Below are 16,316 nucleotides of genomic sequence, written 5' to 3' on the forward strand. Positions count from 1 at the left end.
ATAGATCGCGAATCGCGATGATATCGTCGATTTTGACGATAACTAACTGTCATTTCCTTCCCGCTGGAGATATTTCGTCCTTTAAGCGCTCATTTCACTCCATTTTACACTGCAAATGTAATGCACTGCCGTTTAAACGTCGAAACAGGCAAAATAGCTCGTTAATCGCGATGATTTCGTCGATTTTGACGAAAAGTAGCCGTCATTTCCTTCCCGTTGAAGATATTTCGACGTTTAAGCGCTCATTTCACTTCATTTTACACTGCAAATGTAATGCACTGCCGTTTAAGCGTGGAAACAAGCAAAATAGCTCGCAAACCGCGATAATTTCGTTTATTTTGACGAAAAAATAGCCGTCATTTCCTTCCCGTTGGAGATATTTCGACGTTTAAAGCGCTCATTTCACTCCGTTCTACACTGTATATGTAATGCACTACCGTTTAAGCGTCGAAACAAGCAAAATAGCTCGCAAGTCGCGATGATTTCGTCGATTTTGATGAAAACTAACTGTCATTTCCTTCCCGCTGGAGATATTTCGAAGCTTAAGCACTCATTTCACTTCATTTTACACTGCAAATGTAATGCACTACCGTTTAAGCGTCGAAACAAGCAAAATAGATCGCGAATCGTGATGATTTCGTCAATTTTTACGAAAACTAACTGTCATTTCCTTCCCCCTGGAGATATTTCGACGTTTAAGAGCTCATTTCACTTCATTTTACACTGCAAATGTAATGCACTGCCGTTTAAGCGTCGAAACAAGCAAAATAGCTCGCAAATCGCGATGATATCGTCGATTTTGACGATAACTAATTGTCATTTCCTTCCCGCTGGAGATATTTCGTCGTTTAAGCGCTCATTTCACTACATTTTACACTGCAAATGAATGCACTGCCGTTTAAGCGTCGAAACAGGCAAAATAGCTCGTAAATCTCGATGATTTCGTCGATTTTGAACCAAAGTAGCCGTCATTTCCTTCCCGTTGAGATATTTCGACGTTTAAGCGCTCGTTTCACATCATTTTACACTGCAAATGTAATGCACTGCCGTTTAAGCGTCGAAACAAGCAAAATAGATCGCAATAGCGATGATTTCGTCGATTTTGACGAAAACTAACTGTCATTTCCTTCTTGCTAGAGATATTTCGACGTTTAAGACCTCATTTCACTCCACTTTACACTGCAAATGTAATGCACTACCGTTTAAGCGTCGAAACAAGCAAAACAGCTCGCAAATCGCGAGGATTTCGTCGATTTTGACGAAATGTAGCCGTCATTTCCTTCCCGTTGAAGATATTTCGACGTTTAAGATCTCATTTCACTTCATTTTACACTGCAAATGTAATGCACTGCCGTTTAAGCGTGGAAACAAGCAAAATAGCTCGCAAATCGCGATGATTTCGTCGATTTTGATGAAAATTAACTGTCATTTCCTTCCCGCAGGAGATATTTCGACGTTTAAGTGCTCATTTCACTCCATTTTACACTGCAAATGTAATGCACTACCGTCTAAGCGTCGGAACAAGCAAAACAGCTCGCAAATCGCGAGGATTTCGTCGATTTTGACGAAATGTAGCCGTCATTTCCTTCCCGTTGGTGATATTTAGACTTTAAGCGCTCATTTCACTCAATTTTACACTGCAAATGTAATGCACTACCGTTTAAGCGTCGAAACAAGGAAAATAGCTCGCAAATCGCGATGATTTCGTCGATTTTGACGAAAACTAACTGTCATTTCCTTCTTGCTAGAGATATTTCGACGTTTATAAGCCCTCATTTCACTCCACTTTACACTGCAAATGTAATGCACTAACGTTTATTGCGTCGAAACAAGCAAAATAATTCGCAAATCGCGATGATTTCGTCGATTTTGACGAAAACTAACAGTCATTTCATCCCCGCTGGAGATATTTCGACGCTTAAGCGCTCATGTCACCTCATTTTACACTGCAAATGTAATGCACTGCCGTTTAAAGCGACGAAACAAGCAAAATAGCTCACAAATCGCGATGATTTCGTCGGTTTTGACGAAAAGTAGCCGTCATTTCCTTCCCGCTGGACATATTTCGACGTTTACGCGCTCATTTCACCTCATTTTACACTGCAAATGTAATGCACTGCCGTTTAAGCGTCGAAACAAGCAAAATAGGTTGCAAATAGCGATGATTCGTCGATTTTGACGAAAACTATCTGTCATTTCCTTCTTCCTAGAGATATTTCGACGTTTAAGCGCTCATTTCACTCCATTTTACACTGCAAATGTAATGCACTACCGTTTAAGCGTCGAAACAAGCAAAATAATTCGCAAATCGCGATGATTTCGTCGATTTTGACGAAAACTAACAGTCATTTCATCCCCGCTGGAGATATTTCGACGCTTAAGCGCTCATTTCACTTCACTTTACACTGCAAATGTAATGCACCTGCCGTTTAAGCGTCGAAAGAAGCAAAATAGATCGCAAATAGCGATGATTTCGTCGATTTTGACGAAAACTAACTGTCATTTCCTTCTTGCTAGAGATATTTCGACGTTTAAGAACTCATTTCACTCCACTTTACACTGCAAATGTAATGCACTACCGTTTAAGCGTCGAAACAAGCAAAATAGATCGCGAATCGCGATGATATCGTCGATTTTGACGATAACTAACTGTCATTTCCTTCCCGCTGGAGATATTTCGTCCTTTAAGCGCTCATTTCACTCCATTTTACACTGCAGATGTAATGCACTGCCGTTTAAACGTCGAAACAGGCAAAATAGCTCGTTAATCGCGATGATTTCGTCGATTTTGACGAAAAGTAGCCGTCATTTCCTTCCCGTTGAAGATATTTCGACGTTTTAAGCGCTCATTTCACTTCATTTTACACTGCAAATGTAATGCACTGCCGTTTAAGCGTGGAAACAAGCAAAATAGCTCGCAAACCGCGATAATTTCGTTTATTTTGACGAAAAATAGCCGTCATTTCCTTCCCGTTGGAGATATTTCGACGTTTAAAGCGCTCATTTTCACTCCGTTCTACACTGTATATGTAATGCACTACCGTTTAAAGCGTCGAAACAAGCAAAATAGCTCGCAAGTCGCGATGATTTCGTCGATTTTGATGAAAACTAACTGTCATTTCCTTCCCGCTGGAGATATTTCGAAGCTTAAGCACTCATTTCACTTCATTTTACCCTGCAAATGTAATGCACTACCGTTTAAAAGCGTCGAAACAAGCAAAATAGATCGCGAATCGTGATGATTTCGTCAATTTTTACGAAAACTAACTGTCATTTCCTTCCCGCTGGGAGATATTTCGACGTTTAAGAGCTCATTTCACTTCATTTTACACTGCAAATGTAATGCACTGCCGTTTAAAGCGTCGAAACAAGCAAAATAGCTCGCAAATCGCGATGATATCGTCGATTTTTGACGATAACTAATTGTCATTTCCTTCCCGCTGGAGATATTTCGTCGTTTAAGCGCTCATTTCACTACATTTTACACTGCAAATGAATGCACTGCCGTTTAAGCGTCGAAACAGGCAAAATAGCTCGTAAATCTCGATGATTTCGTCGATTTTGAACCAAAGTAGCCGTCATTTCCTTCCCGTTGAAGATATTTCGACGTTTAAGCGCTCGTTTCACATCATTTTACACTGCAAATGTAATGCACTGCCGTTTAAGCGTCGAAACAAGCAAAATAGATCGCAAATAGCGATGATTTCGTCGATTTTGACGAAAACTAACTGTCATTTCCTTCTTGCTAGAGATATTTCGACGTTTAAGACCTCATTTCACTCCACTTTACACTGCAAATGTAATGCACTACCGTTTTAAGCGTCGAAACAAGCAAAACAGCTCGCAAATCGCGAGGATTTCGTCGATTTTGACGAAATGTAGCCGTCATTTCCTTCCCGTTGAAGATATTTCGACGTTTAAGATCTCATTTTCACTTCATTTTACACTGCAAATGTAATGCACTGCCGTTTAAGCGTGGAAACAAGCAAAATAGCTCGCAAATCGCGATGATTTCGTCGATTTTGATGAAAATTAACTGTCATTTCCTTCCCGCAGGAGATATTTCGACGTTTAAGTGCTCATTTCACTCCATTTTACACTGCAAATGTAATTGCACTACCGTCTAAGCGTCGGAACAAGCAAAACAGCTCGCAAATCGCGAGGATTTCGTCGATTTTGACGAAATGTAGCCGTCATTTCCTTCCCGTTGGTGATATTTAGACTTTAAGCGCTCATTTCACTCAATTTTACACTGCAAATGTAATGCACTACCGTTTAAAGCGTCGAAACAAGGAAAATAGCTCGCAAATCGCGATGATTTCGTCGATTTTGACGAAAACTAACTGTCATTTCCTTCTTGCTAGAGATATTTCGACGTTTAAGCCCTCATTTCACTCCACTTTACACTGCAAATGTAATGCACTACCGTTTATTGCGTCGAAACAAGCAAAATAATTCGCAAATCGCGATGATTTCGTCGATTTTGACGAAAACTAACAGTCATTTCATCCCCGCTGGAGATATTTCGACGCTTAAGCGCTCATGTCACCTCATTTTACACTGCAAATGTAATGCACTGCCGTTTAAGCGACGAAACAAGCAAAATAGCTCACAAATCGCGATGATTTCGTCGGTTTTGGACGAAAAGTAGCCGTCATTTCCTTCCCGCTGGACATATTTCGACGTTTACGCGCTCATTTCACCTCATTTTACACTGCAAATGTAATGCACTGCCGTTTAAGCGTCGAAACAAGCAAAATAGGTTGCAAATAGCGATGATTTCGTCGATTTTGACGAAAACTATCTGTCATTTCCTTCTTCCTAGAGATATTTCGACGTTTAAGCGCTCATTTCACTTCATTTTACACTGAAAATTTAATGCACTACCGTTTATGCGTCGAAACAAGCAAAATAATTCGCAAATCGCGATGATTTCGTCGATTTTGACGAAAACTAACAGTCATTTCATCCCCGCTGGAGATATTTCGACGTTTAAGCGCTCATTTCACTCCATTTTACACTGCAAATGTAATGCACTGCCGTTTAAGCGCGGAAACAAGAAAAGTAGCTCACAAATCGCGATGATTTCGTCGATTTTCACGAAAAGTAGCCGTCATTTCCATACTGCTAGTGATATTGCGACGTTTGAGCGCTGATTTCACTCCACTTTACACTGCAAATGTAATGCACTGCGTTTAAGCGTCGAAACAAGCAAAATAGCTCGCAAATCGCGATGATATCGTCGATTTTGACGATAACTAATTGTCATTTCCTTCCCGCTGGAGATATTTCGTCGTTTAAGCGCTCATTTCACTACATTTTACACTGCAAATGAATGCACTGCCGTTTAAGCGTCGAAACAGGCAAAATAGCTCGTAAATCTCGATGATTTCGTCGATTTTGAACCAAAGTAGCCGTCATTTCCTTCCCGTTGAAGATATTTCGACGTTTAAGCGCTCGTTTCACATCATTTTACACTGCAAATGTAATGCACTGCCGTTTTAAGCGTCGAAACAAGCAAAATAGATCGCAAATAGCGATGATTTCGTCGATTTTGACGAAAACTAACTGTCATTTCCTTCTTCCTAGAGATATTTCGACGTTTAAGCCCTCATTTCACTCCACTTTACACTGCAAATGTAATGCACTACCGTTTATGCGTCGAAACAAGCAAAATAATTCGCAAATCGCGATGATTTCGTCGATTTTGACGAAAACTAACAGTCATTTCATCCCCGCTGGAGATATTTCGACGTTTAAGCGCTCATTTCACTTCATTTTACACTGCAAATGTAATGCACTGCCGTTTAAGCGTCGAAACAAGCAAAATAGATCGCAAATAGCGATGATTTCGTCGATTTTGACGAAAACTAACTGTCATTTCCTTCTTGCTAGAGATATTTCGACGTTTAAGACCTCATTTCACTCCACTTTACACTGCAAATGTAATGCACTACCGTTTAAGCGTCGAAACAAGCAAAATAGATCGCGAATCGCGATGATATCGTCGATTTTGACGATAACTAACTGTCATTTCCTTCCCGCTGGAGATATTTCGTCCTTTAAGCGCTCATTTCACTCCATTTTACACTGCAAATGTAATGCACTGCCGTTTAAGCGTCGAAACAGGCAAAATAGCTCGTGAATCGCGATGATTTCGTCGATTTTGACGAAAACTAACAGTCATTTTATCCCCGCTGGAGATATTTCGACGCTTAAGCGCTCATTTCACCTCATTTTACACTGCAAATGTAATGCACTGCCGTTTAAGCGACGAAACAAGCAAAATAGCTCACAAATCGCGATGATTTCGTCGGTTTTGACGAAAAGTAGCCGTCATTTCCTTCCCGCTGGACATATTTCGACGTTTACGCGCTCATTTCACCTCATTTTACACTGCAAATGTAATGCACTGCCGTTTAAGCGTCGAAACAAGCAAAATAGGTTGCAAATAGCGATGATTTCGTCGATTTTGACGAAAACTATCTGTCATTTCCTTCTTCCTAGAGATATTTCGACGTTTAAGCGCTCATTTCACTTCATTTTACACTGAAAATTTAATGCACTACCGTTTATGCGTCGAAACAAGCAAAATAATTCGCAAATCGCGATGATTTCGTCGATTTTGACGAAAACTAACAGTCATTTCATCCCCGCTGGAGATATTTCGACGTTTAAGCGCTCATTTCACTCCATTTTACACTGCAAATGTAATGCACTGCCGTTTAAGCGCGGAAACAAGAAAAGTAGCTCACAAATCGCGATGATTTCGTCGATTTTCACGAAAAGTAGCCGTCATTTCCATACTGCTAGAGATATTGCGACGTTTGAGCGCTGATTTCACTCCACTTTACACTGCAAATGTAATGCACTACCGTTTAAGCGTCGGAACAAGCAAAACAGCTCGCAAATCGCGAGAATTTCGTCGATTTTGACGAAATGTAGCCGTCATTTCCTTCCCGTTGGTGATATTTAGACGTTTAAGCGCTCATTTCACTCAATTTTACACTGCAAATGTAATGCACTACCGTTTAAGCGTCGAAACAAGCAAAATAGCTCACAAATCGCGATGATTTTGTCGATTTTGTCGAAAAGTAGCCGTCATCTCCTTCCCGATGGAGATACTTCGACGTTTAATCGCTCATTTCACTCCATTTTACACTGCAAATGTAATGCACTGCCGTTTAAGCGTCGAAACAAGCAAAATAGCTCACAAATCGCGATGATTTCGTCGATTTTGACGAGAAGTAGCCGTCATCTCCTTCCCGATGGAGATACTTCGACGTTTAATCGCTCATTTCACTCCATTTTACACTGCAAATGTAATGCACTGCCGTTTAAGCGTCGAAACAAGCAAAGTGGCTCGCAAATCGCGATGATTTTGTCGATTTTGTCGAAAAGTAGCCGTCATTTCCTTCCCGTTGGAGATATTTCTACGTTTAAGCGGTCATTTTACCCTATTTTACACGTCAAACGTAATGCGCGCCCGTTTCAGCGTCGAGACAAGCAAAATAGCTCGCATATCGAGATGATTTCGTCGATTTTGATGAAAACTAACTGTCATTTCCTTCCCGCAGGAAATATTTCGACGTTTAAGTGCTCATTTCACTCCATTTTACACTGCAAATGTAATGCACTGCTGTTTAAGCCTCGAAACAAGCAAGATAGATTGCAAATCGCGATGATATCGTCGATTTTGACGATAACTAACTGCCATTTCCTTCCCGCTAGAGATATTTCGACGTTTAAAGCGCTCATTTCACTCCATTTTACACTGAAAATGTAATGCACTACCGTTTAAGCGTCGAAACAAGCAAAACAGCTCGCAAATCGCGATGTTTTCGTCGATTTTGACGAAAAGTAGCCGTCATTTCCTTCCCGTTGGAGATATTTCGACGTTCAAGCGCTCATTTCACTCCATTTTACGCTGCAAATGTAATGTACTACCGTTTAAGCCTCGAAACAAGCAAGATAGATAGCAAATCGCGATGCTATCGTCGATTTTGACGATAACTAACTGTCATTTCCTTCCCGCTGGACATATTTCGTCGTTTAAGCGCTCATTTCACTCCATTTTACACTGCAAATGTAATGCACTACCGGTTAAGCGTCGGCACAAGCAAAACAGCATGCAAATCGCAATGATTTCGTCGATTTTGACGACAAGTAGCCGTCATTTCCTTCCTGTTGGTGATATTTCGACGTTTAAGAGCTCATTTCACTCCATTTTACACTGCAAATGTAATGCACTACCGTTTAAGCGTCGAAACAAGCAAACTAGATCGCAAATCGCGATGATTTCGTCGATTTTGACGAAAAGTAGCCGTCATTTCCTTCCCGTTGGAGATATTTCTACGTTTAAGCGGTCATTTTACCCTATTTTACACGTCAAACGTAATGCACGCCCGTTTCAGCGTCGAGACAAGCAAAATAGCTCGCAAATCGAGATGATTTCGTCGATTTTGATGAAAACGAACTGTCATTTCCTTCCCGCAGGAGATATTTCGACGTTTAAGTGCTCATTTCACTCCATTTTACACTGCAAATGTAATGCACTACCGTTTAAGCGTCGAAACAAGCAAAATAGATCGCGAATCGCGATGATATCGTCGATTTTGACGAAAACTAACTGTCATTTCCTTCTTGCTAGAGATATTTCGACGTTTAAGACCTCATTTCACTCCACTTTACACTGCAAATGTAATGCACTACCGTTTAAGCGTCGAAACAAGCAAAACAGCTCGCAAATCGCGAGGATTTCGTCGATTTTGACGAAATGTAGCCGTCATTTCCTTCCCGTTGAAGATATTTCGACGTTTAAGATCTCATTTCACTTCATTTTACACTGCAAATGTAATGCACTGCCGTTTAAGCGTGGAAACAAGCAAAATAGCTCGCAAATCGCGATGATTTCGTCGATTTTGATGAAAATTAACTGTCATTTCCTTCCCGCAGGAGATATTTCGACGTTTAAGTGCTCATTTCACTCCATTTTACACTGCAAATGTAATGCACTACCGTCTAAGCGTCGGAACAAGCAAAACAGCTCGCAAATCGCGAGGATTTCGTCGATTTTGACGAAATGTAGCCGTCATTTCCTTCCCGTTGGTGATATTTAGACTTTAAGCGCTCATTTCACTCAATTTTACACTGCAAATGTAATGCACTACCGTTTAAGCGTCGAAACAAGGAAAATAGCTCGCAAATCGCGATGATTTCGTCGATTTTGACGAAAACTAACTGTCATTTCCTTCTTGCTAGAGATATTTCGACGTTTAAGCCCTCATTTCACTCCACTTTACACTGCAAATGTAATGCACTACCGTTTATGCGTCGAAACAAGCAAAATAATTCGCAAATCGCGATGATTTCGTCGATTTTGACGAAAACTAACAGTCATTTCATCCCCGCTGGAGATATTTCGACGCTTAAGCGCTCATGTCACCTCATTTTACACTGCAAATGTAATGCACTGCCGTTTAAGCGACGAAACAAGCAAAATAGCTCACAAATCGCGATGATTTCGTCGGTTTTGACGAAAAGTAGCCGTCATTTCCTTCCCGCTGGACATATTTCGACGTTTACGCGCTCATTTCACCTCATTTTACACTGCAAATGTAATGCACTGCCGTTTAAGCGTCGAAACAAGCAAAATAGGTTGCAAATAGCGATGATTTCGTCGATTTTGACGAAAACTATCTGTCATTTCCTTCTTCCTAGAGATATTTCGACGTTTAAGCGCTCATTTCACTTCATTTTACACTGAAAATTTAATGCACTACCGTTTATGCGTCGAAACAAGCAAAATAATTCGCAAATCGCGATGATTTCGTCGATTTTGACGAAAACTAACAGTCATTTCATCCCCGCTGGAGATATTTCGACGTTTAAGCGCTCATTTCACTCCATTTTACACTGCAAATGTAATGCACTGCCGTTTAAGCGCGGAAACAAGAAAAGTAGCTCACAAATCGCGATGATTTCGTCGATTTTCACGAAAAGTAGCCGTCATTTCCATACTGCTAGTGATATTGCGACGTTTGAGCGCTGATTTCACTCCACTTTACACTGCAAATGTAATGCACTGCCGTTTAAGCGTCGAAACAAGCAAAATAGCTCGCAAATCGCGATGATATCGTCGATTTTGACGATAACTAATTGTCATTTCCTTCCCGCTGGAGATATTTCGTCGTTTAAGCGCTCATTTCACTACATTTTACACTGCAAATGAATGCACTGCCGTTTAAGCGTCGAAACAGGCAAAATAGCTCGTAAATCTCGATAATTTCGTTTATTTTGACGAAAAATAGCCGTCATTTCCTTCCCGTTGGAGATATTTCGACGTTTAAGCGCTCATTTCACTCCGTTCTACACTGTATATGTAATGCACTACCGTTTAAGCGTCGAAACAAGCAAAATAGCTCGCAAGTCGCGATGATTTCGTCGATTTTGATGAAAACTAACTGTCATTTCCTTCCCGCTGGAGATATTTCGAAGCTTAAGCACTCATTTCACTTCATTTTACACTGCAAATGTAATGCACTACCGTTTAAGCGTCGAAACAAGCAAAATAGATCGCGAATCGTGATGATTTCGTCAATTTTTACGAAAACTAACTGTCATTTCCTTCCCGCTGGAGATATTTCGACGTTTAAGAGCTCATTTCACTTCATTTTACACTGCAAATGTAATGCACTGCCGTTTAAGCGTCGAAACAAGCAAAATAGCTCGCAAATCGCGATGATATCGTCGATTTTGACGATAACTAATTGTCATTTCCTTCCCGCTGGAGATATTTCGTCGTTTAAGCGCTCATTTCACTACATTTTACACTGCAAATGAATGCACTGCCGTTTAAGCGTCGAAACAGGCAAAATAGCTCGTAAATCTCGATGATTTCGTCGATTTTGAACCAAAGTAGCCGTCATTTCCTTCCCGTTGAAGATATTTCGACGTTTAAGCGCTCGTTTCACATCATTTTACACTGCAAATGTAATGCACTGCCGTTTAAGCGTCGAAACAAGCGAAATAGATCGCAAATAGCGATGATTTCGTCGATTTTGACGAAAACTAACTGTCATTTCCTTCTTGCTAGAGATATTTCGACGTTTAAGACCTCATTTCACTCCACTTTACACTGCAAATGTAATGCACTACCGTTTAAGCGTCGAAACAAGCAAAACAGCTCGCAAATCGCGAGGATTTCGTCGATTTTGACGAAATGTAGCCGTCATTTCCTTCCCGTTGAAGATATTTCGACGTTTAAGATCTCATTTCACTTCATTTTACACTGCAAATGTAATGCACTGCCGTTTAAGCGTGGAAACAAGCAAAATAGCTCGCAAATCGCGATGATTTCGTCGATTTTGATGAAAATTAACTGTCATTTCCTTCCCGCAGGAGATATTTCGACGTTTAAGTGCTCATTTCACTCCATTTTACACTGCAAATGTAATGCACTACCGTCTAAGCGTCGGAACAAGCAAAACAGCTCGCAAATCGCGAGGATTTCGTCGATTTTGACGAAATGTAGCCGTCATTTCCTTCCCGTTGGTGATATTTAGACTTTAAGCGCTCATTTCACTCAATTTTACACTGCAAATGTAATGCACTACCGTTTAAGCGTCGAAACAAGGAAAATAGCTCGCAAATCGCGATGATTTCGTCGATTTTGACGAAAACTAACTGTCATTTCCTTCTTGCTAGAGATATTTCGACGTTTAAGCCCTCATTTCACTCCACTTTACACTGCAAATGTAATGCACTACCGTTTATGCGTCGAAACAAGCAAAATAATTCGCAAATCGCGATGATTTCGTCGATTTTGACGAAAACTAACAGTCATTTCATCCCCGCTGGAGATATTTCGACGCTTAAGCGCTCATGTCACCTCATTTTACACTGCAAATGTAATGCACTGCCGTTTAAGCGACGAAACAAGCAAAATAGCTCACAAATCGCGATGATTTCGTCGGTTTTGACGAAAAGTAGCCGTCATTTCCTTCCCGCTGGACATATTTCGACGTTTACGCGCTCATTTCACCTCATTTTACACTGCAAATGTAATGCACTGCCGTTTAAGCGTCGAAACAAGCAAAATAGGTTGCAAATAGCGATGATTTCGTCGATTTTGACGAAAACTATCTGTCATTTCCTTCTTCCTAGAGATATTTCGACGTTTAAGCGCTCATTTCACTTCATTTTACACTGAAAATTTAATGCACTACCGTTTATGCGTCGAAACAAGCAAAATAATTCGCAAATCGCGATGATTTCGTCGATTTTGACGAAAACTAACTGTCATTTCCTTCTTCCTAGAGATATTTCGACGTTTAAGCCCTCATTTCACTCCACTTTACACTGCAAATGTAATGCACTACCGTTTATGCGTCGAAACAAGCAAAATAATTCGCAAATCGCGATGATTTCGTCGATTTTGACGAAAACTAACAGTCATTTCATCCCCGCTGGAGATATTTCGACGTTTAAGCGCTCATTTCACTTCATTTTACACTGCAAATGTAATGCACTGCCGTTTAAGCGTCGAAACAAGCAAAATAGATCGCAAATAGCGATGATTTCGTCGATTTTGACGAAAACTAACTGTCATTTCCTTCTTGCTAGAGATATTTCGACGTTTAAGACCTCATTTCACTCCACTTTACACTGCAAATGTAATGCACTACCGTTTAAGCGTCGAAACAAGCAAAATAGATCGCGAATCGCGATGATATCGTCGATTTTGACGATAACTAACTGTCATTTCCTTCCCGCTGGAGATATTTCGTCCTTTAAGCGCTCATTTCACTCCATTTTACACTGCAAATGTAATGCACTGCCGTTTAAGCGTCGAAACAGGCAAAATAGCTCGTGAATCGCGATGATTTCGTCGATTTTGACGAAAACTAACAGTCATTTTATCCCCGCTGGAGATATTTCGACGCTTAAGCGCTCATTTCACCTCATTTTACACTGCAAATGTAATGCACTGCCGTTTAAGCGACGAAACAAGCAAAATAGCTCACAAATCGCGATGATTTCGTCGGTTTTGACGAAAAGTAGCCGTCATTTCCTTCCCGCTGGACATATTTCGACGTTTACGCGCTCATTTCACCTCATTTTACACTGCAAATGTAATGCACTGCCGTTTAAGCGTCGAAACAAGCAAAATAGGTTGCAAATAGCGATGATTTCGTCGATTTTGACGAAAACTATCTGTCATTTCCTTCTTCCTAGAGATATTTCGACGTTTAAGCGCTCATTTCACTTCATTTTACACTGAAAATTTAATGCACTACCGTTTATGCGTCGAAACAAGCAAAATAATTCGCAAATCGCGATGATTTCGTCGATTTTGACGAAAACTAACAGTCATTTCATCCCCGCTGGAGATATTTCGACGTTTAAGCGCTCATTTCACTCCATTTTACACTGCAAATGTAATGCACTGCCGTTTAAGCGCGGAAACAAGAAAAGTAGCTCACAAATCGCGATGATTTCGTCGATTTTCACGAAAAGTAGCCGTCATTTCCATACTGCTAGAGATATTGCGACGTTTGAGCGCTGATTTCACTCCACTTTACACTGCAAATGTAATGCACTACCGTTTAAGCGTCGGAACAAGCAAAACAGCTCGCAAATCGCGAGAATTTCGTCGATTTTGACGAAATGTAGCCGTCATTTCCTTCCCGTTGGTGATATTTAGACGTTTAAGCGCTCATTTCACTCAATTTTACACTGCAAATGTAATGCACTACCGTTTAAGCGTCGAAACAAGCAAAATAGCTCACAAATCGCGATGATTTCGTCGATTTTGACGAAAAGTCGCTGTCATTTCCTTCCCGTTGGAGATATTTCGACGTTTAAGCTCTCATTTCACTTCATTTTATACTGCAAATGTAATGCACTGCCGTTTAAGCGTCGAAACAAGCAAAATGGCTCGCAAATCGCAATGATTTTGTCGATTTTGTCGAAAAGTAGCCGTCATCTCCTTCCCGATGGAGATACTTCGACGTTTAATCGCTCATTTCACTCCATTTTACACTGCAAATGTAATGCACTGCCGTTTAAGCGTCGAAACAAGCAAAATAGCTCACAAATCGCGATGATTTCGTCGATTTTGACGAGAAGTAGCCGTCATCTCCTTCCCGATGGAGATACTTCGACGTTTAATCGCTCATTTCACTCCATTTTACACTGCAAATGTAATGCACTGCCGTTTAAGCGTCGAAACAAGCAAAGTGGCTCGCAAATCGCGATGATTTTGTCGATTTTGTCGAAAAGTAGCCGTCATTTCCTTCCCGTTGGAGATATTTCTACGTTTAAGCGGTCATTTTACCCTATTTTACACGTCAAACGTAATGCGCGCCCGTTTCAGCGTCGAGACAAGCAAAATAGCTCGCATATCGAGATGATTTCGTCGATTTTGATGAAAACTAACTGTCATTTCCTTCCCGCAGGAAATATTTCGACGTTTAAGTGCTCATTTCACTCCATTTTACACTGCAAATGTAATGCACTGCTGTTTAAGCCTCGAAACAAGCAAGATAGATTGCAAATCGCGATGATATCGTCGATTTTGACGATAACTAACTGCCATTTCCTTCCCGCTAGAGATATTTCGACGTTTAAGCGCTCATTTCACTCCATTTTACACTGAAAATGTAATGCACTACCGTTTAAGCGTCGAAACAAGCAAAACAGCTCGCAAATCGCGATGTTTTCGTCGATTTTGACGAAAAGTAGCCGTCATTTCCTTCCCGTTGGAGATATTTCGACGTTCAAGCGCTCATTTCACTCCATTTTACGCTGCAAATGTAATGTACTACCGTTTAAGCCTCGAAACAAGCAAGATAGATAGCAAATCGCGATGCTATCGTCGATTTTGACGATAACTAACTGTCATTTCCTTCCCGCTGGACATATTTCGTCGTTTAAGCGCTCATTTCACTCCATTTTACACTGCAAATGTAATGCACTACCGGTTAAGCGTCGGCACAAGCAAAACAGCATGCAAATCGCAATGATTTCGTCGATTTTGACGACAAGTAGCCGTCATTTCCTTCCTGTTGGTGATATTTCGACGTTTAAGAGCTCATTTCACTCCATTTTACACTGCAAATGTAATGCACTACCGTTTAAGCGTCGAAACAAGCAAACTAGATCGCAAATCGCGATGATTTCGTCGATTTTGACGAAAAGTAGCCGTCATTTCCTTCCCGTTGGAGATATTTCTACGTTTAAGCGGTCATTTTACCCTATTTTACACGTCAAACGTAATGCACGCCCGTTTCAGCGTCGAGACAAGCAAAATAGCTCGCAAATCGAGATGATTTCGTCGATTTTGATGAAAACGAACTGTCATTTCCTTCCCGCAGGAGATATTTCGACGTTTAAGTGCTCATTTCACTCCATTTTACACTGCAAATGTAATGCACTACCGTTTAAGCGTCGAAACAAGCAAAATAGATCGCGAATCGCGATGATATCGTCGATTTTGACGATAACTAACTGTCATTTCCTTCCCGCTGGAGATATTTCGTCGTTTAAGCGCTCTTTTCGCTTCATTTTAAACGCCAAATGTAATGCACTCCCGTTTCAGTGTCGAAACAAGCTCAACCGCTCGCAAATCCCGATGATTACTTCGATTTAAAGAAAATTATCCGCCATTTACTCCCGTTTGGAGATATTTGTACGTTTGAGTTCTCATTTTTCTCCATTTTACACGTCAAATGTATTGCACGCCCGTTTCATCGGCGAAACAAGCCCAACAGGTCGCTAATCCCGATGATTTCGTCGATTTTGACGGAAACATGTCGTTACATCCTTCCCGTTGGAGAAATTTCGATGTTTCAGTGCTCATTTGTCTCCATTTTACACGCCAAATGTAATGCAAGCCTGTTTCATCATCGAAACAAGCCCAACAGCTCGCAAATCGCGATGATTTCGTCGATTTTGACGAAAACTAGCAGTGATATCCACCCCGTTGGGGATATGTCGACGTTTAAGCGCTCAATTCTCCCATTTTACACGCCAAATGTATTGCCCGCCCGATTCATCGTCGAAACAAGCCCAACAGCTCGCTAATCCCGATGATTTCGTCGATTTTGACGAAAACCATCCGTCATTTCCCTCCTGTTGGAGATATTTCAACGTTTAAGCGCTCTTTTCACTCCATTTTACACGCCAAATGTAATGCAAGCCTGGTTCAGCGTCGAAACAAGCCGAACAGATCGCAAATCGCGATGATTTCTTCGATTTTGACGAAAACTAGCCGTCATTTCCATCCCGTTGGAGATATGTCGACGTTTAAGCGC

The 16,316-nt window shown here is 40.9% G+C and overlaps 2 long non-coding RNA genes across 9 annotated transcripts; both read right to left on the reverse strand.

The window, feature by feature from the left end:
• Positions 1 to 4,434: 4,434 nt before the first annotated feature.
• LOC126872234 (uncharacterized) lies at positions 4,435 to 14,050 on the reverse strand. Of its 2 annotated transcripts, none has more exons than XR_007691923.1 (3): positions 13,755 to 14,050; positions 12,809 to 13,447; positions 4,435 to 4,549 (listed from the first exon to the last, which is right to left on the reverse strand). It is a non-coding gene; the product is annotated as an uncharacterized LOC126872234 (long non-coding RNA). The 2 variants fall into 2 exon arrangements; XR_007691922.1 differs by lacking the exon at positions 4,435 to 4,549 and adding an exon at positions 11,573 to 11,890.
• Positions 4,831 to 11,553, reverse strand: LOC126872232 (uncharacterized). Of its 7 annotated transcripts, none has more exons than XR_007691914.1 (3): positions 11,117 to 11,553; positions 8,710 to 8,824; positions 4,831 to 5,036 (listed from the first exon to the last, which is right to left on the reverse strand). It is a non-coding gene; the product is annotated as an uncharacterized LOC126872232 (long non-coding RNA). The 7 variants fall into 7 exon arrangements; XR_007691917.1 differs by lacking the exon at positions 11,117 to 11,553 and adding an exon at positions 7,179 to 7,293 and having other exon boundaries at positions 8,672 to 9,108; XR_007691919.1 differs by lacking the exon at positions 11,117 to 11,553 and adding an exon at positions 7,792 to 7,906 and having other exon boundaries at positions 8,672 to 9,108.
• Positions 14,051 to 16,316: the final 2,266 nt, after the last annotated feature.

Source organism: Bombus huntii, chromosome 12 (genome assembly GCF_024542735.1).
Source record: "Bombus huntii isolate Logan2020A chromosome 12, iyBomHunt1.1, whole genome shotgun sequence".
NCBI lineage: Eukaryota > Metazoa > Arthropoda > Insecta > Hymenoptera > Apidae > Bombus > Bombus huntii.